Here is a 26549-nt window from a genome sequence, read left to right as displayed (position 1 = left end):
GAAACCAGGTGTCAGAAACTTAACTGACTGAACCACCCAGGCACTCCCCAAAAATCTCTCTTTAAAATGTCACTTCCATAGCACAAATTTCTTTTTAAAAATTTACCATTTAACTCTTTTAAAAATGCTTAAAGAGAGCCACTAGGGTGTTTTGTCTGTTGGTCTGTTGGTTTTAATCTGCTGTTAGCATCCTACTGACACCCCTTAGTCATGAAAGAAAAACAAATTTGGAACACATAAAGTTGAGCAAGATTCCTTAAAAGATTCTACATACTACATATTAACTACATACTAATTCTTTGTGGGACAGTAGAATTTCATAGTCTCTTCCAGTTTCACTTACTGCAAAGATCCTACCATATTTTAGAAGATTTGTATTTCTAAAACTAACTACATGGGTATATCTCATAGAGTTCAACTTCCTTATGGAAAATTCTTACATAGGAATTATTTGGTGAATAAATTTTGTTTGTGATGGTATTTCTGGCCCTAGGCTCTGTATTTGAGTTAAAGCAGCCATTTCCTCAGTGGTTTTTACATCTACACTTTTTCCATAAATCATTCTTTTATTTAAAGATCATTTCAGCTGTGAATAGCTCTTCCCCCATATATTTTACCTTCATGCCCCCTTAAAAAAGAGAAGTTCTCCATTGTTTGATTATTGAAACAGAATCTCTAAAGTATTGTGAGCTGAAATATGTTAGAAATCACTGCTGTTCTTTCTCACCCAGCTAAATAGCAAACTTGCATCACAATATGAATTGGCCTCATATTTGTTTCTTCAAATCTCCAGTAGTGTTTTCCCAGTGTGTATCAGTGAAATTTGCCAACACAGGAATGCATTTTCATTACCTTATTGGTTTCTGTGTACTACCTCAGCCTTTTCCCCATGAATGGCTTTTGCTATGAAATATGAAACCTCAAAAAAAGCTTCTAACCATTTACCATTATATTTAGTAAAATGTTTAAAAGCACTAGATTGAGTAAGACATGACTTTAAAACATCATTGAAAAACTTCAGAGGTTTGCTTTCATGTTTTGGATGCTTAATTTTTAAAATCAGTTCATTGAAGTTTAATTTATATAGAGGAAAGTTCACCCTTCAGAGATGTTCAGTTCTATGAGTTTGACAAATGCATACATTCATGTAACCAGCACAGTCAAAATATAGAACATTTCTATCCCCCTAAAACATCCCTGTATTCCTTAGTAACCAATCCCTCTGTCCACAACCAACCTCAGACAACCAGTGATCTGATTTCTGTTTTTATAGTTCTGCCTTTTCTAGAAGGTTGTAAAAATGGAATCATCTAGTATGCAGACTTTTGAGTCGGCCTTTTTTACTCCATATAAAGCTTTGGAGATTCATTCATGTTGTTGAATGAATCAGCAATTTGGTTCATTTTGGTTTTGTTTTGGTTTTTTTTTTTTCTGAAGTAGCCCATTGTGTGATGTAGCACAGTTTGTTAATCCACTCACTAATAAAGCAACATTTGAGTTGTTTCCAGTTGGATACTAAGAATACAGCTAACAAATTGGTATAAGCATGCACATGAAGGCATGTATGAGGGCACATGTATACAATTCTGAGTAAATAATTAGGGATGAGATCTTTGGGTTGTAAGGTGAGTGTTTGTTGAACTTTATGAGAAACTGCCAAACTGTTTTTACAAAGTAGTTCTACCATTTGCATTTTTGCCTGCAATGCTCTAGCTTCCAACATCTTCCTTACCATTTATTATTATTAGCTCTTAAAAGTTTATTTTAAGCCATTCTAACAGATATCTAGTGGTATCTCATTGTAATTTTATTTTGCATTTACCCTCCTTTCAGCTTTATTGAGGTATAACATATTGAAAAACCTGCATTCAGTTAAAGTGCACAGTGTAATGAGTTTGGGCATATGTGTGGAGCCATGAAACAATCATCACCATCAAGGCAGTGAGCATATCCATTATACTCTGTGATCCATCCCTGTTCATCCTCCCTTCTCCTCATCCCGCAGGAAACCATTGGTCTAATTGCTGTCACCAGAGATTATTTTGTGTTTTTAGAATTTTATATGTGGAATCAAATACTATGTTTCCTTTTTTATCAATGAGCCTTTATCAATGAGTCATTATTTTGAGGTCCGTTCACGTTGTTACATGTATCAGTAGTCTGTTCCTTATTATTGCAGGGTAGTACTCATTTTACCATCTTCAGAGCTCCTTATATGATTGCATAAATACAGGTTTCTACCTGGTAACATATTTCTTCTGCCTGAAGAGCACCCATTAACATTTATTACACAACAGGCCAGTGGCGCTGAATTTTCTCATCTGTTGTTTTTCTGAAAATGTCTTTATTTTGGTTTCATTGTTGAAATGTTTGCTCTGGATATAGAATTATCAACTGGCAGTTGTTTTTATTTTTTTCTTTCAGTCAGTATTTTATAAATGTGTTGCTTTTTTTGGAGGGGGCTTGTGTAGTTTTTGATGAGAGGTCTACCCTAATTCTTATCTTTATTCCTCTGTATGTGATGTGGTCCTCCCTCTTCTCCTCTAGCTGCCATCAAGATTTTCTCTTTATTTTGGGTTTTCAGCAGCTTAACTGTGATGTACATAGGTGTGTGTGAAGTGTTTTGGTTTGTTTGGTGTATATACTCTTGGGGGTTGTCTGAGCTCCTTGGATCTGTGATTTACTGTTACTCATCAGTTTGGAAACATTCTTAGCCATTATTTTTTCAAAATCTTTTGTGTTCCATTATATTTTTCTTAGCCTTCTAGAATTTCAATTATAAGTATGTTAATATGTTTGATACTGTCCTAGATCTCTCAGATGCCTGTTCTGTTGTCATTGTTGCTGGGTTTGCTTTCATTTTTCTTTCTTTCTCTCTCCCTCTCTCTCTCTCTCTCTCTCTCTCTCTCTCTCTCTCTCGGTGGGAAGTGGTAACTTTGATTGATAGATCTTTAAGTTAATCAGTTCTCTCAGCTGGGTTCAGTCTACTGATGAACAGGTCGAAGGCACTCTGCAGCTGATGTTGGGTTTATCATTCATAGCATTTCCCTCTCTCTTCTGAAACTCCCCATCTGTTTATACATGCTGTTTATCTTTTCCACTATATTCTCTTACATATTAATTATAGTTATTGTAAAGTCCCTATCTGCTCGTCCTTCTATTACCCAAGTATTACTTGAATTTGCTCCTATTGATTGCATTGTCCTGTTGACAGTGGGTTTTATGTGTGTGCACATGTGTATAAATGTAGTTTTTGAGTGAATACCAGATGTCTCATGTAGAACAGTAGAGACAGAGGTAAATACTATTAATGCCAGAAAACAATCATGACTCTTCCTTTGTCAGGCCCTTAGTATGGAGAATTGAGTCATGAGGGTCAAGTTAGCAGAGGATCTGGCTTTGGGTTTTGTTGTTGCTATGCTGAGTGTCAGTACACCACAGACTTCAAATTCTTCTAGCAATGGGCTACTTTTGCCTTGTGGTTAGGATGAGAGCTTCACGATGGAAGCTTTTCTCGGGACTATCACTGCACCATCAGCTTTCAGATTAGGTCTATCACCATGTGCGGGCCCCATCCCCAGCCTTAGACTGCTGGTGCTCATTACTTTATCCCAGGCTTGTGTTGGCAGTATGATGATTTTTCTGTTGTTCTACTCAGTCTAAGTCTTAGGGAAGGACCCATGTATTTCAGCCTTAGATGTGTGCCGCTCTATGCATTCCTTGCCCCTCCTCCTTACAACAGCCAAATTCTGCTTTATACTTGTGATTGATCTTGAGCAGGAGTTTTCTTCCCTTTCCCCACTGGTAGGAAACCTCTGCTTGATATTATTTTGGGATTTTGGGCCCAAGATGGTTTTGTGCTTCTCCCCAAGGAGAGTCTTTTTTTATACTCTACTTTCTTCCCACAATACATCTTTTCCTGTGCCTTGGGCAACAGTCTTTGTTGCCAGTCCCCCAAAAGCTTGAATGTTAAACACATGACAAGAATCTAGGGAAATGCATGGTGTCTTCTTACCTCCTATACATGTGTTGCACCCCTACTCTCTTTCATGAGCATTCAGTAAAGGTTTAAGGATAAGAGCTTGTGAAAAGTTTGAACTCCCCTTGGTGGAGCCCTCACTCTTCTGGACTGACACACAGCTCCCACTCGGCCTTTGTCAGTTCCTTAGAATTGTAGCTATTCCTCCCCATGTGTTCCCTGGCCTACTCCTTTTTCTCATGTACCCTCCTATAGGTGAGAGAGTTTGTCTTCTGCCTCTCTCTCTCTCTCTCTCTCTCTTTTTTAAAGATTTTATTTATTTATTCATGAGAGACACAGAGAGAAGGCAGAAACATAAGCAAGGGGAGAAGCAGGCTCCCCGCAGAGAGTCCGATGTGGGACTTGATCCTGAGACCCCAGGATCACACCCTAAGCCGAAGGCAGATGCTCAACCCATGAGCCACCCAGGCGTCCCATCTTCTGACCCTCTTTAGAAGGACTTGACTGTCTTTGGAACTCAGGTTGTTCATCGTTTTGTGACCCCAGCTCTCGGAGACGTTCACTGAAATTTCCAATGTAGTTTTTCATCTGAATTTTTCTTTTTGTTAGGATGGGAACAACATCTTTGCGCGCCTTCCACATCCTAAGGGGAAGTGAAACTCTGTGTGTAATTTTAGAGACTCTTGGTTATCATGATGGTGTGGAACTCTCATCAGCTCCATCTAAAGGTAAAAGATACACTTAGGCTGAGTTTAATTGTTAAGTAGTTAACACTCTTGATAATTTTAAAGTTTTAGGTGAGTTCTTGTTGGATCTGCTTAGATCAGCATGTTTTTTTATTGAAGTATAGCTGATGAGGCATTCACGTCTATAGTGGGGAGAGTGGCAGCTGCCATTTTCTCGTTGTTTGCTGGTGCCTGCATTATTAGTATAAAGTTTAATTTATGGCATCTTTCAATGAATTATTTTTAAGCCATTTGTCTCTTTGTGTGGGTTAATTTTCTTAAAGCTAGATAATATAATTGCAAACTCTCTTAACCAAGCACATTCAAAGTGCAATACATCACAGTACAGTGAGAGTGATTAAGTGGCAGAAGTCTCCATTGTGGGCCCCTGCAGGTTTGAGCATTCCCACTCTGCCCTGAGGGCGCTTTTATACCATACATGACACACAACTATATGACCTAAACACGAACTGAAGGAACCAGGATCAGTTCACACATTGTTTTTTTTTTTTTTTTAAGATTTTATTTATTTATTCATGAGAGACACACACAGAGAGAGAGGCAGAGACACAGGCAGAGGGAGAAGCAGGCTCCCTGCAAGGAGCCTGATGTGGGACTTGATCCTGGGTCTCCAGGATCACACTCTGGGCTGCAAGCGGCGCTAAACCGCTGCGCCACCGGGGCTGCCCTCAGTTCACTTATTGTTTGTTGGTAAGGCTTGATGTCTTTCTTTAGATAAAATATCTGCGAGAATATTAGAGATAAAAATTAGACATAATGGAAATTCTAGTATTTTCCACCCTAGACTTCAGTAGATCTTCTAGTATACTCCCTGGCTTGCGTACCCCTCGGAGACAGTGAACTAGACTATGAGTTCCTTGTGGGGGTAGAACTTCTAGCACACTGTTTGTTTTGCCCCACCCCCTGCACCCCACCGCCTGCTCTAGGCCTCCTGGTTTGTATGTAGACAACACGCTTTCTTGCTGAATAAGCAAACGTGTGATTCCCGGTTTCAGGAAGCCTTGTTTCTCACCAAATGGATTGAGTCAGTTATGACAGCCAGATGAAAAAAAACAGAAACCTACCTAAGATCATATGTATTAAGTAAGGTGTACCACACTGATGATAACATCCACTTGGTTTTAGAGAAAAAGCGTTACATACAAACTGAAGCATGTGTGGGTCTTGGTGAGGACATGATCACAGGAGTAGGAGCTGCCGTCCCTGTGGGTCAACCACACCAGCAGAGACTATGGGGAGGGCTGAAGTACTTCATCAGGCAGAGAAGACACACTCGCTGGCCCTAACCGTGAGTGCAATCTCTGCCCTCTAGTGCCTTCTAGCTGGTTCAGCCGAATCTGGTGCACTTGGGCAGCCACAGAACCATGGGGGCCAAAGTAGGATGTCTGTTGCCATGGCCTCTTCTCTCTACAGCTTGCCCTTCTGCTTTAATGCTTTGTCGGGGAAATCACCCTACTTCATTTTCCAGAAATGATCCACATTCCTTTTCACAACTGCACAGAGCTTCATCTTGTGAGATCCTGTATTACTCAATCACCGTCATATGTATGGGCTTTTAGGTTGTTTCAGTATCTTATGATTATTAGCAATACTTATGCCTATATCTTAAGTAATGTCAACTTTTGAAAATAAAATGACATTTTCCTTTCATAGTTTTCTGCGTAGATTTGTCAGTCTTTAAGGTCCAGAGGGGGAAAGAATTTGTTTTCCTTTTTTAAAAAAAAAAAGATTTTCTTTATTCATGAGAGACACAGAGAGAGAGGCAGAGACACAGACAGAGGGAGAAGCAGGCTCCCCCTGGGGAGCCCGATATGGGACTCAATGCCATGATCCTGGGATCACGACCTGAGCTGAAGGCAGACGCTCAACCATTGAGCTACCCAGGCACCTCTCTCTTTTTTTTTTTTATAACATTTAAAAAAATTTAAATTCAATTTGCCAACATATAGTATAACACCCAGTGCTCATCCCATCAAGTGCCCTCCTTAGTGCCCATCACCCAGTTACCCCATCTTGCTACCTTTCTCCCCTTCTGCCAAAGAGGGAAAGTATTAAAGTGCACAGAGACATCAGGGAACAGGCAACGCCATGTAGCTCCAACCTAGTGATGGAAAACCTACAATGCGGGGGTGGGGGGGGCAGTAATGAAAGGAAGAGCAGATGCAGGGAATATATTCTTGAAGTCAGTGGTCCCTAAAAAGGAGTGTATGTACCTCAAGGAAAGTGAATGTTAATCCTTTGGGTTCCAGGAAGAAAAGATTTGAACTGTGTTTAAATTTTAGCTAAAATGAAATAAATATTATATTTATTTATATTTATTAACTCTGTTAATACACAGAGTGACAACACTGACCTCGCTGTACCAGTGCCTTGTGATTGGTCACCAGCCACATGAGCAGCCATAGAAACCCCCTGTGTTATTTCACTCTCAGTGGGACTGTCAGGCATTCATTGTAGCCTAAGTGCTGATAGGGTAGCACTGGCCAGTTTCAGTACAGCCAGACTTTTCAAATATCGGAGAACCTCTAGGATACGTTCTCTCTCTCTCTTTTTTTTTTTTTTAAAGATTTTATTTATTTATTTATTCATGAGAGCCACAGAGAGAGAGAGGCAGAGACATAGGCAGAGGGAGAAGCAGGCTCCCTGTGGGGAAGCCAATAGGGGACTTGATCCCAGGACCCCAGGGATCACACCCTGAGCAAAAGGCAGACACTCAACCACTGAGCCACCCGGGTACCCCGAGAAATCCTTTTGAAAGATGGAAATGTGACTCTGACGCCAGAAAAAAAAATGTGTCACCTCTAAAGAAACCTCATACCTACACCCTTAAAAACAATTTAGAAACCAATTAAAATTAAATTTTTCCAAAACAAGGGCTTTCCATGAGTTTCAGACCCAGATGTGGTAAATATTAAAGTGCACTGCCTTCTCATTAATTTGTAAGAAGTGCTTTGCAGCAGGGACAAAAGGAGCTTCACTAGCACAATTTGAATGAAAACCACAGTGTGCAGGCAATGATATACCTCTTTCATTTCAGTTGCACATGTTGTGAGATATCTTCTTCACTATGGCAGTCTTTCAAACCAAAAATCAGGATATACAAGCTTGGAGACAGAACTTTGAATTGCTGAAACACAGAATTCAGCCAAGAGTTTTAAAAATTAAGTGTATCCAATAACATTGCTGTATGTATCATTTGTTAACATCAGTCTTAGTAATGTTTAAAAGGGCTTTCATATTGTTAATAAACAAAACATTTTTTAAAAAATATGATTTATTATTCATATATTCCCTCTTGGTATTTTAGTGCTAGAAGTGATTTATAAATAAACCAAGAAACATATGCTGGGGGGGGGGTGTGTTCAAGCAATATTTTTTTTACCAATTGTGATATGTGATCAAATGTTTGGAGAGTGTGCCTTCTATTTTTTTTTTTTTTTTAAGATTTTATTTACTTATTCATGAAAGACACAGAGAGAGAGCAGAGACAGGAGAAGGAGGCTCCATGCAAGGAGCCCGATATGGGACTTGATCCCAGGACTCCCGGATCACGCCCTGAGCCGAAAGCAGACGCTCAACCACTGAGCCACCCAGGTGTCCCTAGAGAGAGGGCGCCTTCTAAAGAATATATTTAGCAAATGACCTTTTCACCATTAATACATGTCTACTAGAATTTTGTTTATTATTTCTTTTTATCTCCCAATTTTCAGTTATGGCTGATAATTGAGTAGAATTTTATCTCCTTCTAAAGGTAACCAATGACACTTTATTTGCACTGCCTAAATGGATAGATAGATAGATATAAATAGATAAGTAGGGCAGCCCCAGTGGCGTAGCGGTTTAGCGCCGCCTGCAGCCCAGGATTTGATCCTGGGGACCCTGGATCGAGTCCTACATTGGGCTCCCTGTGTGGAGCCTGCTTTTCCCTCTGCCTATGCCTCTGCCCACCCCCCCCTCTCTGTGTCTTTAAAAAAAAAAGATAACTAGATGGATCTAGATGTAGATGGATACGTAGGTGTATATAAATATGCATACATGCACTCACATCTTTCCTTTTTTTAAGATTTATTTATTTATTTGAGAGAGAGAGAGAGCAGGGGAAAGGCAGAGAGAGAGGGAGAGAATCCTCAAGCAGACTCTGCACTGAATGCAGAGTCCCACTAGTGGCTGAGATCATGACCTGAACAGAAAATCAAGAGTTGGGTCAGTTAACCACCCCTAATCTTTCCTTTTTTAACCATTGAGAATGAGGAGCAGGTTGTGTCCCTCTATTCCTAAATACTTCAGTGTATATTTCCTAAGAATAAGGATATAACCACATTATAGTTATCCAAATCAGGAAATTCACAGTGATGTTGACAGAATTTAAAGATTTAACTTAATCAGATAATAAACATAAAACCAATGAAGTCAAGAATAAATCAAATGCCTGTCTGACTGAGTTGTCTCATCTGTAATATGAAAACTAATACTTGCCTTATATGTCACAATAATGCTACAAACGTTAAGAAAATGTTGAAAGCACTTTGAAAAATTTTTAAAAAGTCACATGTTAAAGATTGTCATAATTACTCCAATTTTATTTGTATTTGTGTATGTAATTGTTCTTAAGTCTAACTACTGTAAGCATTGTTTTAACATGCTCAGTTACCTTTATTAAAAAATAAAAATCCAGGAGTGCCTGCGTGGCATCTGCCTTCAGCTCAGGACATGATCAGGGTCCTGGGATCGAGCCCCGGTCAGGCTCCCTGCTCAATAGGGAGTCTGATTCTTCCTCTCTCCCCTCCCCACCACTTGTGCTTGCTCTCTCTCTCTCTCTCTCTCTCTCTCTCAAATAAATAGAATCTTTTAAAAAAGAAAAAATCCACTAGTTATGCTTACCATTAGACTGAGAGGGAGAGTCTTAACACAGGATAATACAGTCTACAGTTATACCAAGGAGCCCAACAGCAAAACAGCCAATGTATCAAGAGGTGGGGAGGTGTGCGTGAGTCATGGCCATGGTGGGTCTATGCGGATCAAGAGCTGCACTGCCGCCTTTCTGTGTTCATGGCATGGAATTGGACTTGATACATAGCTGGTGCAATTTATTAGATTATTGGGGGTTTGATGGGAGGGGGAGGAACACAGCCATGTCAACTCAATGGCACTGCTACCAAGACTCCCCAAGAGGCCCGGACCTCAAAAGTAAACAGGAGCAGAAATTTACATAAAGAACTACAGAAGGTTCTTTTTTCAACTTGACTCTCTAGAGTCTGCTTACTTGGTATCTCTCTGTCTGCCTCTCTCAGATGTGCTATAAATGCCACGCTCTCCCTATAAAAGGTAGAAGGGCTTGGAGGAAGCTCTTAGAGGAGAGAACAAAGGGTTCCTAGACTGGATGGCAGAAATAACCCAGCATGTAGTAAGAAGAGGAAATTTTTAAGAGGGCAGAGGGGTATTCCAGCAGGTATATGGCTTGAAGGGAAAAGACAAAAAAATAGAAACTTTCCATCTTGAAGCTCTCTTTTCCCCGGCCCCAAAGACCTTCCTGCTCACGATTAATCTAGATCCTGAGTGAAAAGCAGCATTCTGTGTCCTTCAGATTAATCGAGAGAACATCCAGACACTGACAGGTTTGAGAAATCCTGATCTGGACCTCAGGCAAAGAAAGGGCTAAAAGGTGAATTACTCCTACCTGAGACTGATAGAGAAACCCACCCTGAACTCACAAGGTAAATCAGGTTTTCTCATTTCTTCTTCCAGTTGCAGTTTGCAATTTTGGAAGAGAAGGGACGGGAGGAGAGATGGCCAGCTGGCTAAATAGGTGGTATCAAAAACTAGGATTTGGTTTTCTAAATCATGGCTGGAGATGCCAGAATAATGAGCTCCTGGCAAGAAGAAGAAGGCATCTTTTAAAACCAGGATAACATATTTGGCAAGAAGTCCTATGCTCTGATAAAGAGGACTTCAAAAGGAAATCTAGGGAAGGGAGCAGATAAAACTGTAAAGATACTGTGCTGTACATCTTCAAATCACCCATCCCCCATCCCCTCTCTGCCCTCTTCCCTGCTGCTCTGTCCCTGGGGATCTGACCATATAGGCTGCATCCTTGGGCCCCCATGCCTTCTATTTGGCTTGAGCCAATGAGAGCCACCCTTTAGGAACTGTCTCTGGGTTCAAATAACCGCACCTTCCACCTGCCAGTCATGCCTCCCTACCATCACCACAGCCAGAGTGCTGCAGTATCCTGCCTCAGTTTCCCAGTTTCCCCAAATCATGCTCTCTCCTTCATAAATAATATCTCCTAATCACTTCTCACCTTGCCTTTTTTGAGTATGGCAGTTTCTCCTTCCATGACTGTGAGAGATAGTTATTTATGTGGAGGATGATGGGTGTGAGGTAGGAAAGGGGAGTGTATGAGAAGAAGTGTTCACTGAGTTTCTACCAAAAAAAGTCAAAAGGAACAGACACAGCAGCCATGACAGTTGTGGCAGGAGCAGTGGTAGTTGGGGCTTAAGAAGACTGCATGGCAAAGAATGTATTTGCATAATAAAACGAAGCAGTCTTCAATTCAGATTCTTAAATGCAAGCCAGGCAGTGAGGCAGTAGTTCCAAAGAAACTGATGGATCCCAGGAGTTTAGGATTGCACTACCTACCAGAAAGGTGCACACCTGTGCTAACATGAATTTATTTCAGAGGGACTCAATGCAGGTTGCAAATTGGTAAGGAGAAAGAAGGGAAGCATGGCAATATGGTATTATCTATAGCAGTGATTCTCAACTGGGGGCACTTTTACTCTCCAGAGAACATTTGGCAATGTGTGGGGACATTTTTTATTATCTCTGAAGCAGAGGGAATTGTGCTTCTGGTATCTTATGGGTAGAGGCCAGGGATGCTTATATACATACTAATGCCCAGGACATCTCCTAAGACAGAATTATCTGCCCCAATGCCTGGCTGACTGGGTAGAGGCTGGAAATGGTGTAGCTCCTCCAGTGGTATAGAAGTTCAGTCTCTAGAATTAGCTAGACCTGGATTTGAACCCCAGCTTCATTTCCTATCGGCTAGTGATCTGGCCTCTCCAAACTTTGGTTTCTTTATCTTTAAGATAGGGGAGGTAATAAGACCCCTCCCATAGAGTTCCTGTGAGGATGAAAAGAGGCGATGCATACAAATTGTTTAGCACAGTGTTTGACACATAGTTCAAGTTCTCAACAAGTGTTAGCTCCTGTTAGGATAATTGCCCTCTTCCAGCACAGATTATAACTCCATTAAAACTAATTTATGAGGAAGAGGGAAGTTTCAGCAGAGCTGTTAGGTTTCATGATTAGGTGACTATAGGCATGTGTTCACTTTGTGAAAATTTATTGAGCTCTACACTTGGGATTGAAGGTGTTTTCTGTATCTATGCTATAATCCAATGAAAAGTTTGCTTAAAATAATTAAAGTCTCATTCTGTCTTCCTCCAAAAAAAAAAAAAAGAACCCAAAACAAAACACACCCCCCCCCCCCACTAAAACATCTAATAAATTCTTGAGACATTGGGTGACTCAGTGGTTGAGAATCTGCCTTCTCAACTGCTCAGGTTGTGATTCTGGGGTCCCACATTGAGTTCCCCGTAGGGAGCCTGCTTCTCCCTCTGCCTATGTCTCTGCCTCTCTCTGTCTCTCGTGAATAAATAAATAAAATCTTTTAAAAAAGAGAGAGAGAGAGAAAACCCAGTGCCACCAGTCTAGATTCATCCCTTGGTGCCCACTCAAAGCTCCCCAGAGAGCCTCATGTTAGTGTTTTTCCCTCAAGGGTAAAAAATGTTTCTCTAGTATTTCCTGATAATCCTAAATGTAAGAGTACATTCCTTGGGCAAAGGGGTGACTTGGGTGTTGGTGAGACACCGAGAAGGCATTCTGCCTTGGAAAATGCAAACCTCCCAGGGACTCCGATTTCTATGGCAAAGTTCTAGCACAAAGTTCCAACGCATCACAATGAAAATATATAGTACTGAGGATTTTACCAGGTGATTTGCCCATTTATTTGATCACATCTGTTAGCATTTTCTGGTGCCAGGGCATGATGAAGACCTATTTATTCATAAGACTGTTGCCAGGGTACCTAAGTGCTTTAATCAGTTCTTGAAATAGTTCTTTGCCTCACAACTGAAAAGCAAATATTTTCCTGTTTCTCTTTTACATACAGTCTCAAGCTGTTGCTGGAGGAGCACAGGGATGTTCGATAAGGTTAGAACATTCTCCTCCTGAAAACTCTTGTTTGCTAGGTTGGTGGGATTATGGGTGATGTTCTTTTATCCTTTCAAAGGTGTTCTTTAATGTCGACATAAAATTCTTTGAAAAATAAGCATTTTTAAAAAGGTTACAGAAAGGTCTTTTTCAGGAGGTAAAACAAAACATTTTGGAGAGTTCTCAGCGTGGGGACATGGGAATAACTAACAAATGGATTAGGAAATGCCAATTTGACAAACAATTGAAATCTAAAAGGAGACAGCCTGCTAGCTAACTTCTGTGAACAACCAAGCATGTAAAAGATAAAATTTACACATAATTAACTAAATACTGCATCTTTTTCATCCAGACATTGTGTCCAGCAGATAAGGCCTCCAAACTAAAATAAAATAAAAGGCTCAAGGGGTGTTTCAGAGCCATTGTTCCCATTAACCTAATGTACCTGAAGAAAGTGTTAATATTCCTCAGACTAGGCCATCAGATTTGACCTGATTGGTGTCTTGTTTCTGCAGGGCCTTCCCTGAGTGACCAGGGTAAACTGATAACCTGATCTCTGTTGAGGTGATTGAACTAGTAATTTCTCATCACTTACCCTTCCCAGATATCTTGTTCTGTTGATGATGTCTCTCGATGTTTGAATCCAAAGGAGTTTGTGAATTCAGGTCCCTGGGAATTTCAAGTAACTGGATCTGCCTGGCGAAGGAGATACTTGGACCCGTAGGTTACGTAGGTGACTGCAGCTCAAGGATTTCTTCCGCATTAGTGTGGGGGTGGGGGGCTGGGGGGTGGGCGTGGGGATGGGGCGCAGAATCGGGACTTTGACAGCTCTGGAGTCTGTGGCCAACTAACAATTAGTCCACACCTCCACCCCAGGGTAACCATGTAAAATTTCTGGAACCTCTGAATGTTACTCTAAATGGCAAAAGGTGTGCTTATGTCATGGGTCTTGATTAAGTTAAGGAGCATCTCCTAGTACAGCCCCATGGGTCTTGTATGCAATCACGTGTAACCTTGTAAGAGTGAGGCAGAGGGAGCTTTGAGAGACATGCACAGAGAAGGTGATGTGAAGACGGAGCAGAGGCAAGGAGCCAGATGTCAAGGAACATGGACAGCCACCAGAAACTGGAAAGGCAAGGAAGGGGCTCTCCCCTAGAGACTGGGAAAGGACTGGCATCTGCTGACGTCTTGACTTCAGGCTTCTGAAGCCTTCGGGACTATGAGAGAATACATTCCTGTTAGCCACCAACTTTGTAGTAGTTACCACAGGCACAGACACTAGGACAGGGTCTGATACTCTTCTGGGTTCAGATTCTGGGTTCAGAGTGTTAACTGTCATCTTAGAGGTAGTTTGTTCTGAACCTCTGTTTGCTTATATATAAGATGAGAGCAAATGCATGAGGTATCTCGTACATAGTGGTTGGTACCCACTAATACTACATGAATGTTGATTTTTGTGGAAAAAACCAACTCTGTGGTTAAAGCTTATGTCGATATGTCCACAAAGACTCTGAGGTTACAGGGACATTCTGTGAGCATGTATGAAGAAAGCACATGTGCTGGTGGGTGTGAGGGTGTGGGCACGGAAGTGGGTGGTGGGCCAGTTAGAAGGGGGGGGGTGATGGAATCAGTGGGGAGAGAGATTGTGTCGGAGGTCGGCGAAGGGATCATAGGATTCCTGTATGATTATAAAGCAGATGGATGAAGGCCCTCAGAATTTAATGGAAAAATTCCCCGGTTTCTTCTTGAAGGGCTTAGCTTTTTATATCCACATCCATATTTTAAACCTCATAACTGAAATCTAAGTACACTCTTCATTTGTAGCTTGTCAGCTGAGGGGAAATTACAGAATGGGTCACAGCAGCGGGAAGATTATGGGTTGCATCTGATAAATGGCTATTTATATGTACTGAGCCGGCTCTGGGGTATTCTCAGGGTATAATTTCATAGCAGAGTTAACATCATCACATAAAATATGACAACAGGTTTTACACTGCCGATCTGAAATGAAATTGCAGCCTTCTATAATGAGCAAGTGAGGCCCAGAGGCAGAATGCATTGAGCTTCACCAAGACCTGTCACCTCCAGTCATAGGCCCTTTGAGTGGAGAGAGGACAAACAGGCAGAGGTGACAGGACATTCCTGGTTTTCTTGTGACACCCGGCAACCCACTTTGGGAGGAATGGTTTCCTTCCTCCACATCACCGGGACCGTTCCCCTCATTCCATGGACAGGCTTCCTAAAGTGGACGGGGTGTAAATCATAACCCCATCCCTCCCATTGACTCACAGCATCATTTCAGGGATGACGCACCTTCATTTCTATTGATCTTCAATTGGCAAGGACTCTGAACTCCCCATCACTGACTGCACGCCCTCAGCCCAGTGCTTAATGATTTATGAAAAATCCAAATGCCCCAGAGGTGGTCCACACTTGAAGGAACTACCAAAGTAAATATTTTAAGTGGATCCTTTTTGAAATGAAAATAATCACAGCAGTGTTCATCTCCCTGGTCAGCTGGGATTTTTGCTTCCACTAATTGTGGGAGGGAGGGGCTGTGTGCCTGTTGTCTGGGGAGCACACCTGTACTTTCTAAGCTAATTTTCCTCAGTGAATGAGTTGGTCTCATTTTAAGTGAAAGTAGAGCTTACTCTGTTTCTAGCCTGGAGCCACCTGGGTTTCCTTGTAGTAAACTCCATTGCTTCAGAGAGTTCTGCCCTGGAGTCTGGGAACCTTTGAGAGAAGAAATGTGTATCAGGGTATTACATTCAATAATGAAGTTATTACTCAATTTTTTGTACTCATGCTCTTATTCTCTTATAGCTGGCCAGCGCCACCCATTTTTTTCCCCCTCTGAGTCCTCTCAGACATGCAGAACCTTTATCATATTTACAGAATACATTTGAATATAAATTCCCATTCCCACCATTCCCACCCCAAATAAAAGGCCAGCTGGAACTGTATGCAGGGAGGGTTAAGCAACCACAGGATTAGCTGAAACTCTGCCTCTATTGCTCTGGGCAAGATGGTGCTTGGACCCCAGCTGTTCCCCGTCACAGCATCTGCTCCATGGTTTCAAGTTACTTGTCAGCACCAACCATGAGTGAAAGAAATTCTTAAATTTTCCAATCAAACACCATTTCTCTAAGTCCTAAGACCTACTTCTGACTCCTATTAATATCATGAGTTACACCCTCCTTTCCCCTAGTCCATAGTAGACCTGCAGACACAGAAAGTCCTAGAATAGATGAAATTGATTAGAATTCTGGGATGAAAACCAGACTCCTAGAAATCTCAAAAGTGACATTTTCACATTATGCACATAATTCCCTTTCAAAAGATCAAATTGTCTTTTTATTGTTAGAGATTATGGTGTACAGTAGAAATTCCATAAAAGTTTTCTTTAGTTTTAAAAATCATAGAGTAGAATTCACATTTTGGTGCAGAGTGTGTAAATTTTTACACATGCATAGATTCTTCTTTTTTTTTTAAGATTTTATTTATTCATGAGAGACACAGAGAGGCAGAGGGAGAAGCAGGCTACCTGCGGGGAGCCCTATGTGGGACTCGATCCCTGGACAGAGGATCACGCCCTGAGCCAAAGACAGACATTCAACCACCAAGCCACCCTGGCGTCCCTACACATGCATAGATTCTTATAACCAGCTTTATAGCCAGGGCATAGAACAAGTGGACTATCCCAAAGAGTTCCCTCCTGCTACCTCTTTTAGCTAGACTCCTCTTCCCACTCATAATCCCTGGAAATCACTGATCCATCCTCTGTTCCAACACTGTCTTTTCCAGAATGTCCTATAAATTGAATCTTAACGTATGTTACCTTTTGATACTGAGATCTTTTACTTAGCATAATTCATTTGAGTTCACCTCTGTTACTGTGTATATTCATAGTTCATTTTTATTGCTGAGTAGTACTCTATTATATGCATAGATTATTGTTTGTTTATCCAGTCACCCAGTGAACCTTTTGGTTGTTTCTAGTTTTTTTGGTGATTATGAATAATGCTGCTATAAACATTTGTGTAGTGTTTTTGTGTGAACCTAAGTTTTCATTACTCTAGGATAAATGCCTGGAAGTGGGATTACTCGGTCATATGATAAATACGTATTTAACTTGATAAGAAACTCCCAAACAATTTTCCAGAGTGGCTGTACCATCTTACATTACCACCAGCAATGTAGGAGAGTTCCTGTTGATTTGCATCCTCACTGACACTTAGAATTGTCATTTAATCAGCATATCACTAATAAATTATATTGAAGCATCTTTTCATCCATGTTATTAATCTTATTAGTCTGAAGCATCTTACTTGCTATCCATATATCTTCTTTGGTGAAGTGTATGTCAAGTTTTTGTCCATTTTTAAATATGGTCTTTGTTTCTGGTCATTGAATCTTGTGTTCTTTATATATTCTGGATACAAATCCTTTGTATCACAAATATTTTCTTCCAGCTCATGACCTATCTTTTCATAGGATGCTAACAATGTCCTTTGTAAAGTAAAGACTTCTTTATTATGATAAAGCCAGCTTTAACCATGTTTTCTGTGTGGATGATCCTTCTTTCTTGTTTCTAAGAACTCTAATTCAAAGTCAAAGTTTTTTCCAGTTTTTTTTTTCCCATGAGTTCAAGTTACTTTTATATTTAGTTCTAATTTAATTGCTTTGTTTAAAAATAATTTCTTAAAAGATCTTATTCATTTATTCATGAGAGACACAGAGAGAGAGCGAGCGAGAGAGGCAGGGACACAGGCAGAAGAAGAAGCAGGCTCCATGCAAGGAGCCCAACGTGGGACTCGATCCCGGGACTCCAGGATCACGCCCTAGGCTGAAAGCGGACACCAAACCGCTGAGCCACCCAGGGATCCCCTAAAAATAATTTTATACTCAGTTCTGTGATCCATTTTGAGTTAAACTTCGTCTATGTCATAACGTAGAGTTCTTTTCCACTCTTTTGAGTCTTTCCAATGAATTTTTCAATTCTAAAACTTCCATTTGCTCCTTTTGATAGCTTTTGTTGCATCTATCTTTCCACTTACATAAAAAATACATACCTTCTGGAAGCATAATTTATAATAACTATTGTAGGGTCTTTGTCTAGAAATTCCAATATTTAAGTCTCCTCAGTGTTAGCTATGATGACTGCCTTTCCCTTTAGGTCTCCTTAGTCTTCTGTATGTGAAATTATTTGGGGTTGCATCTTGGATATTTTTAATATTATGTCATGAAACAGAGTCCTTTTTAAATCTAGAAAGTTTAGACTTTTCTTTCTTCCTTTTTTTTTTTTTTTTCCAGTGAGGCAGGCAACCTGGTTAGATTCAGACTGTACAACCTGATGTAATTTCTATGGTCTGTGAGTCCAATGTCCATTTAGATTTGAAAGCATCTAAGTGCTCTTCTTTCCGCTCTGCCTGTATACCACCCAGCTGCCAGTCTGAAACCTGGGCTGTGACCTACCCTATGGTTCAGTATTCAAAGTCTCCACTGTGTTGATTCTAGGTCATTTTATACATGCTCAGCTCAAGCGTGAGCCAGGAATTTCACATTGCGATATTAAAGGAGTAATTTCTCTAGTTCATGGCTCATGACTCCCCACCCCACACTGTAGACTCTCTTTCCCAGGGTTTCCTTTTCCTAGTGTTGTGGCTGGAAAGCTGGGGTTATAGCTTGCCCATGGGGTCAGCTGTGGTGGTAAGAAGGAGCTCTGCCTCTTAGCTAGGACTTGGCTGGTGTGGGATGGGTAGGGTCAACAGGACTCTGTCCCTTAGTGACCATTTTACCTACCAGGGGAGATGTGTGTGAAAGGGTAACCAGTATTTGCTGGTGTTTTCCTGGAGAAGGGCTGGCAAGGTCAAAAGGGTTTGGTTCCATCAGGTCCTCCTTTTTCATATGCTCTGGCTTTCCCTGTTTTTTTTTTTTTTTTTTTTTGTCTGCATCCACTGGCAGTTCCAGGCTTTAGGCTGTTTTCATATCTGGGTCAGGATATAGAAGAAGCTAAAAGGGGACCCCTCCACAAAAACCCTAAAAATGCTCAGACCTCACTACCAGGTCATCATCATGAGTGCAGTGATTCTAACCCACTGTGCCTTTCTGATCCACCTGTCAGAGCCTTCTGATAGTTATGTGTGATTCGTTTAGGGTCTTTAGCTGTAGTTAATAGGAGAGATGAGGTTGAGTGTACTTCCTTGATCTTGCTTCAAGCCAAAAAAGTGAATATAAACTTTTCATTCAGAAAAATTTTATAAATTTTTCTGAATGAATGTGGCGGGGGGAGAAAAAAATTGTATCTCATTTTAGGAACTGCCTCATTTCTATTTCCAGATTTATGTATACCTAAAAATGTTAGCCTTTCTTGCCTCTTTAGGAAGAAAAAAATTTCTTTATAATTTAGGCTCCAAAGAGATTAATTTTGGTTTTTATTTAAATGACTCATATGACACTTCCAGCATTGCCACCACACTTATCGTTGGCTGATGTGGACTGCAATGATGGGTACATGCATGGCGTTTTAGCTTGGCCTCAAACATTCCACGGCTGTGTACCTTTAGAGAAGTTCTGTAGTTACTCAGGGCTCCAACCATAAAACCAGCAACTAGGACTACAGGGGTTTCTAAGTTCTCCTCCAGCCTTCGCTTTCCATTGCCCCAACACTTGGTAAGCCTGGTGTTACCACATCCTCCTTCCTCCAGTCTGGGACACCTCTGCTCATTTCCTCCTATATATTAGTCACCCCAAGAGTTTCAAGGTTTGTCCTCTGCTCCAGCTCTCTGCATCCACCATCATGTGTCCAACATACAGTCCTTGATTCTCTCTTTTTTGAACTACAAGCTCTGACCCTTCTTCTGGGAGGAATCTTGGTTTAATTTTCCTCACAGACTTAGTAATGACAAAAGGGGGTTTGGCCTAAGCAATCTTAGGCAATGACACCCACAACTCATGGATTAAGACTGCCGTGAGGTTGACTGTCAAAGACCATGTTCTTGAAGCTTGCAGAACTGTGCAGAACACTTTAGTTGATTTCTCTTGACACACTTGTCAGAGAATAGTCTAGAATCAATAGAGCCATCCATCAATAGGTTCCCTGGGGTTGCCAAGCCATTTTTTGGCCAGATATCATTCTTCTTATTAGCCACCTGACCAGTGGTCCTCAACTGTAGATTTTGACACACTGGTGCAATGGTTTTCCTGGCAGGTTACCTATTAATAACTATATTTCTAAAACTCATGTTTATGAAAGATTTCCTTTTTTTACAGTAGTTTTCCCTTATTTGTGGTTTTGCCTTCCATGGTTTGTTACCCATGGCCAGAGGTGGTATAGATGATCTTCCTTCTGATATATTGTCAGAAGGTCAATAGTAGCCTATGTTGCCTGGGTGGCTCAGTCAGTTAAGCGTCTGCCTTCAGTTGGGGTCATGATCCTAGGGTCATGATCCTGGAATCTAGCCCTGTATCGGCAGGTAGCCTGCTTCTCTCTTTCTCTCTCCCTTTCTTTCTGCCCCTGCTTGTGTTCTCTCTGTCAAATAAATAAATAAAATCTTTTTAAAAATACAGTAGCCTAATGTTATGTCACAATGCCTACATCCTTCATCTCACTTCATCTCATCACATCATCCTAAGAAGGATGAGTATAGGACAAGATATTTTGAGAGAAATTGAGGAAAACGACATTCATATACATATCAGGGAGGACTACTGCATTTTTTAAACTTGTATTTATGATCATGTATGGACCCAGATTATCTATACTATCCTGAAAAGAGTATTTCACTAAATATTAGCCCCACAGGTTGGAAGTCAGATTTATTTGAAAATATGATGCCTCCATAATCATGTAAGTTTTAGAAATATTGGGCTAAGTAATGTTGATCTTTCCGGTACGACTTGACCTTGTATATAGTTATGTTGTCTTATGACTCTCCAGAGGTGCTAGGTAGTATACAATTGCTTTGAAAATTTATTTGAATGCAATACTTTTTGAAAGATACACTTGAAAGATTTGTGTTCAGGGGAACTCTCTAGCAAATGGTGGTCTCCACTATTCATCCTTCACATTAGCAGGATACAGCAGGGAACCCTAACTCCAGAGTTAAGGTCATTGCTGCTTTTTTCACATAAACTCTGCCTCTCTGGTCTCCCATCCAGAGAGTCACGTAAAGGGCCTTTTGTCAAAGGCTTTTTGTTGCAGTAGAAAGACCAAGTTCTTAATATAACCTACAGCACAGCTTTGTCTTATACCCCTCTCCCTCTCCACCCCCACACTCTGGCCAAATTTTTTAGTTTTAAAAACTTAAACCCCAAAAAAATAAATAAATAAAAACTTAAACCCTTCTACTCCAGCTTCTTTGGCCCTATATTTCACTTTGCCTAAAACCACTTTTTACTCCTAAACTTGATTTGTTCAATCCCTAGTTATTCTTTAGATATCAGTTCCAACATTATTTCTAGAAAGGTACCTCTGAATGCCCTGCATGCCCCTCCCCTCCCTTTTACTCCCCCTCCTTAGATCGGGTCTTATTGTTACATGTTTTCATAGAATGATGACCTTTTCCTTCAAAGTACATATATCAACTTTAATTATAGACTCATTTATGTGTTCGTTTAATGGCAGTCCTCTCCTCTACCCTTGCACTTGTCTGAAAGCTCTATGAAAACAAGGACCATGTTAGTAGTCATCATATATGCAATGTTTGCTAGATGTGAACAAATGGTATCTGTTGGTTCCTGAGTGATTAATTCAAAGTCAATAGAAGAACCTTATAGGCTTTAAAGAAGTCCAATAACTCTGTTCAGGATGGCCACAGGTCTCACGATGAAGTAGACCGGAGCCCTGTATCATGTACTTGCCATTGATGATCTTGTGGGTTTTCTTTTTGATCCAAAGAAATTTATTCTTCTGTCTCCTTCAAACACTTTTCTTATGCCACAGGAGATCTTTCACTTGGCTCTGTTAATATTTAGTGGCAGCAAAGAGCATGGAGCAATTGATCCACGTAGCAGAAGTGGTTGCCCAGGAAACCCTTCCTTCCAGGTCTCTGACATCAGAAAGTACACGATTGAGGGTGCCCAGAAAACCCACTTGGGGACCTCAGCTAGTAACCTGGGAATTGGCCCAGGAAAAGTCACTTTAGGAGCATTCCCTAGAAGTCATTCTTCATTCTTTGGTCCATTGATCCCTAGCGAATGTCTCAGTTACCTATCACAGACTGACCGGGTACTTCTAGGTGTTAGTGATATGAGCATGGAAAAGACATGGTCCTTCAGAGGCAGGGTAGACTGGTAGAAGAGGGATATGTACATAGACTGAACTGCCTTTCTGGTTCTTCCTGGGTATCCTATTAATGTATTTCAGCTGGCTCTGCAAAACTTCCAGAATTATAATAACTAACCCATAGATAGCACCAGGCACATCACAGTCAACTAGATTGTTCACAAGTATTCTGCTTTCCTTCCTGCAGGAATGTGGTAGGCTCACAATTCCTTGTCCAGTTGAAGCAGTCACCTGCTTCAGTCCATGAATTGTGTGACCTATCAGAGAAGAAATTTTAAGACTGGTGCACATCCTGTTGTGTCTCTTTCCCTTGCCAAAGCAATTGACAGTTCTGATAGTGGAAGCTCTGTCTACCTAGATCTTGCAATGAGGAGATACAGAACAGACCCTGAGCAACAGAAACCACATGGGGCTTAGTGGGCATTTCTTGGTGTTGGGTAGAGAAAGCCTTCTTCATTATATAGGGCTTAAAGACACTCCATTCCAAAGCTTACGCATGATGTTGCTTCCCTTGTGATACTTGGCCTTTTATGCCTGGAGAACACAACTTTTTTATGTTAAGACAGTAATATTTGGGAGTTTCCAATTACTATACCATAACCTAGTGCATTCGGCCTTCTTTTAAGCATTTTGGGTATAATGGGTTATTTAATTTTTATAACCACACTACTGAGAAAGTACCATTCTCCCTATTCTAGAAATGGAGAAATCAAGGCCCGAAGAGATTGGGTGACAAATGGGGAATGTGGTAGCGCTGGGATTCAAACCTAGGGAGTTTGCCTTAGAGTTTGTGTTCCTGATCATTGTGCATAGTGCCTCTTGATAACCCTGTGGCCTATTTCTTTGCTGCCTCCCTACTCCCTTGGGCTTGACCCAGAGGCTAGGTCTGTATTCCTAAAATTCTAAACTCCAGGCTCTAGTTTGTCTGAGAAGGAGATCACTAACCAGTCCTTGGAGAAAGCCCATGTACAGCAATGCTATTACCATTTAACTATTTTCTCTGCTCCTGTTTGAGCACCTGGACTTTGAACACACCATCTAAGAGATCCTAAATTGGGACATCTGGATTCCAGATTACCATATTGGGGAGATCCTAACAAACCTGTAATTTAATCTGTGATATTAGGGAATGTCTCAGTCACTAATAATTAGAGATAAACACATCAGAGCGTAGGAGAGAAAGGAGGCAATATATTAGGGTTTAGAGTCACAGAATTACATTTTTTTAATTTTTTAATTTTTATTTTTTTTTACTTTTTATTTTTTTTTCAGAATTACATTAATGACAATTCCTTTCTCATGAAACACTCTCGTTTTTGATCCATGCATGGCCCCTTTTGTTTCTATGCATGTCATATATATATGTACTGACTCATTTTTCTTAAACAGAAGCAAAATTCATGAGCAAAATTCATCTCTATGAATGTGGGAACAAAACTATGGGCAACCGCTTACATCACAATGCTTATGTACTCCTCTCGGGTCCTATCTTTCTGTGCCCCCCCTCCCAACAATGCTGATTCTTGTGTATGTCATTCCCCTGCTTTTTTTTAAACATGTAGTTTTGTTTTAGTATTTTTACTTTTGTCTTTAACTATTGTTTGTTTATATCAAAGGATATCCTCCTGAATGCAATCTTCTTGGTTTCATTTCCCCACTCACTATTATTTTGCTAAGGCAACTGTGGTGACTGTGAGAATGTAAGTGTACTTGACCAAGGGCCCTCTTCTGTGCTTTCTGTTGTGAACATTGCTGGGCTGCACCAAGACCACGCCTCCCTCTGCTCCCTGGGACATTGCTCCCAGCTGGTGACTGAGTGTGGTTGAGACACTGAGGCAGCCCCAGTCCTGGGAGACACAGGGCTCCTCTGACAGCTGACGCAAGCTTACGGACACCTGGGTGACCTTACTAAATGGTCTGTAGACCTAGTACAGTCTACACCTCTTCCATCCTGCCCTTTTTTCCTCCTCTGTCTCTTGGGGTCAGACCTGCATCTCAGGCTATGGCTCTCTCAGCCTTCCTCCTATTTTCTCCCACAAGCATCTCCTAAGAAGCACTTTCTTTTTTCTTTTTTTTTAAAGATTTTATTTATTTATTCATGAGAGACACACAGAGAGAGCGAGGCAGAGACACAGGCAGAGGGAGAAGCAGGCTCCATGCAGAAGCCTGATGTGGGACCCGATCCCGGGACTCCAGGACCATGCCCTGGACCGAAGGCAGGCGCTAAACCGCTGAGCCACCCAGGGATCCCCAAGAAGCCCTTTCCATAGTTAATCCTACCTTGGCATCTTTCCTTAGAAGACCTGGTCAAACACAACATTCATGCTGTGGCATGTAACTGAAATGTATTCCTTCTATTGATATATAGTGTTCAATTATATGAATATACCAAGAGAATGGATAAATACATTATAGTATATTCAAATAATTGCATATCTTGGTTGTTTCCAGATTTCCAGATTCCATTATGATGAATCTGCTATAAACATTCCTTATATGCTCACTAATTTGTATATGTGTCTAGAAATTTCTGGGTCTTGGGGTAGGTACCTGGCCAACATTTAAACTAATGTCAAACTGCTTTCTAAAGAGTTTATACACATTTATATTCCTGCCTATAAAGTATAGAAGATCCTATGGATTTATAACCTCTCCAATACTTGGTATTGGAATTCTTAATTTTTGCTACTTAAGTGAATATAAAATATCCCTGTGGATGTGATTGGCATTTCCCTCAAGCTGAGCAACTTTCTATGTTACTTCCTTTCCTGAAACTTGTCTGTTTAAGTCTTTGCCATTTTGGGAAGCAAAGAGGGGGTGGGGTGTTTTTTGACTGAATTGAAGGAGCTCTTTATGTGCCCCCTGATAATCCATTGCTGGTTACATGTGTTGAAAATACCTCTTCCCAATCCAATTTGTAAGTTCTCACTTACATTCTTTAAGGACTGTTGATGAGCAGAAATTCTTAACTTCAATAAAACTTTTTAATTTCACAATTAGAATTAGTTTAAAACTTTCTTGCTATCCCAAGATTAGAAATATATTTCCCATATTTTCTCCTAAAAAGAAAAATATTGCTTTTGCCATTTAAGCCCTTGAATTATCAAGAGTTATTTTTGTATATGGTACAGACTTAGAACTAACTTTACTTTTCTCCCCCACCATATGGATATCCTTCCCCCCACCCTCAGGTTAATTTATTACATGGTCTTTTTTTCCCCTTTTGACCTTCCATGCCAGGTCTTTCAAATATCAAAGTTCCATATATTCAAGAGTCTATTTCTGAGATCTCTATTATGTTGGACAAATTGTCTCCACTAGAAACACAATCTTAATATAGCTTCTTACAAACTTGATATCTGGTGCTCTAAGTCTCTCTTCCTTATTCTTTGAAACATCTTGGCCAATCACGATTCTTTTATTCTTCAAAAAATAAGTCCTATATTCTTTAAAAGTTATTATTTTTAAGATCAGTTTTTCAACCTCTATGAAATATGTTGGTATTTTAATTTGCCTTGAATCTTTTTGCTCTTTTTGTGAGGAAAGATATCTACGTTGTTCAGGCTTCCAACCTAGAAGCATGTTCGGTCTCTCCATTTATTGAGTTCTTCCTTATTTCTCATGGAGATACTGCAGATATTTTGTTCAATTTACTGCTGGGTACCCGATTTTGTGTGTAGTGTGGCGGTGGTCGTAAATGGTATCTTCTTTTCCACTGCACTTTCTAATCTGATTGTTATTGTCTGTGAATGCAATTGACTTCTGCAAGAGAAAAATGTTCTGGTGAAAACAATGATCATGACAGCAACTAGCATTCAGTATTTTTAGCTTTCATTTGCTAAGCACCTATTCCTTGCTGGCCATGATGCTAAGTATGAATATACATTTTCTCCTTTATTCTCAGCACAGCCCTATGAGTTTGAAAATAACTCTGATTATCAGATTAGAAAACCAAGGTGTAGAGAGATTGGAGCACTTACTTAAAGTCACACATCTAGACAAGTGAGCAAGTAGGGCTCAATCTTAAACTGTTCTGACTCTAAACTTACACTCCTGACACCAATCCAGCAGTCCTTGGTTTTAAGGGAAACAACAATAACAAAACTAACCACTCTATAATTTTTCTGCATTTCCTGCTTTCTCAGTAAGGGCTTCCATACAGGTGGTATCTCTACATTGCTCAAATTGACCATCCACAGAAAGTGTGGAAAACTGGTTCTCTAAGAGTATGGTCACCAATGTCTTTAATACATGAGCCATTTCTTCCTTCACTAGCAAGAACATCTGTCTCTATTATTATAATCAAAATTCCTTGAGTTGA

General features: G+C 40.5%; 1 long non-coding RNA gene across 1 annotated transcript; it reads right to left on the bottom strand.

Annotated features, from left to right (window-relative positions):
* Positions 1–5204: 5204 nt before the first annotated feature.
* On the bottom strand, positions 5205–15675 carry LOC140599976 (uncharacterized). The gene is made up of 3 exons (XR_012003067.1): positions 15594–15675; positions 13538–14620; positions 5205–5448 (listed from the first exon to the last, which is right to left on the bottom strand). It is a non-coding gene; the product is annotated as an uncharacterized lncRNA (long non-coding RNA).
* Positions 15676–26549: the final 10874 nt, after the last annotated feature.

The sequence above is a fragment of the Vulpes vulpes genome, chromosome 8 (assembly GCF_048418805.1).
Source record: "Vulpes vulpes isolate BD-2025 chromosome 8, VulVul3, whole genome shotgun sequence".
Lineage (NCBI taxonomy): Eukaryota > Metazoa > Chordata > Mammalia > Carnivora > Canidae > Vulpes > Vulpes vulpes.
Note: the sequence above shows the minus strand (reverse complement) of the source record. Positions and strands in the feature narration are given on the sequence as shown.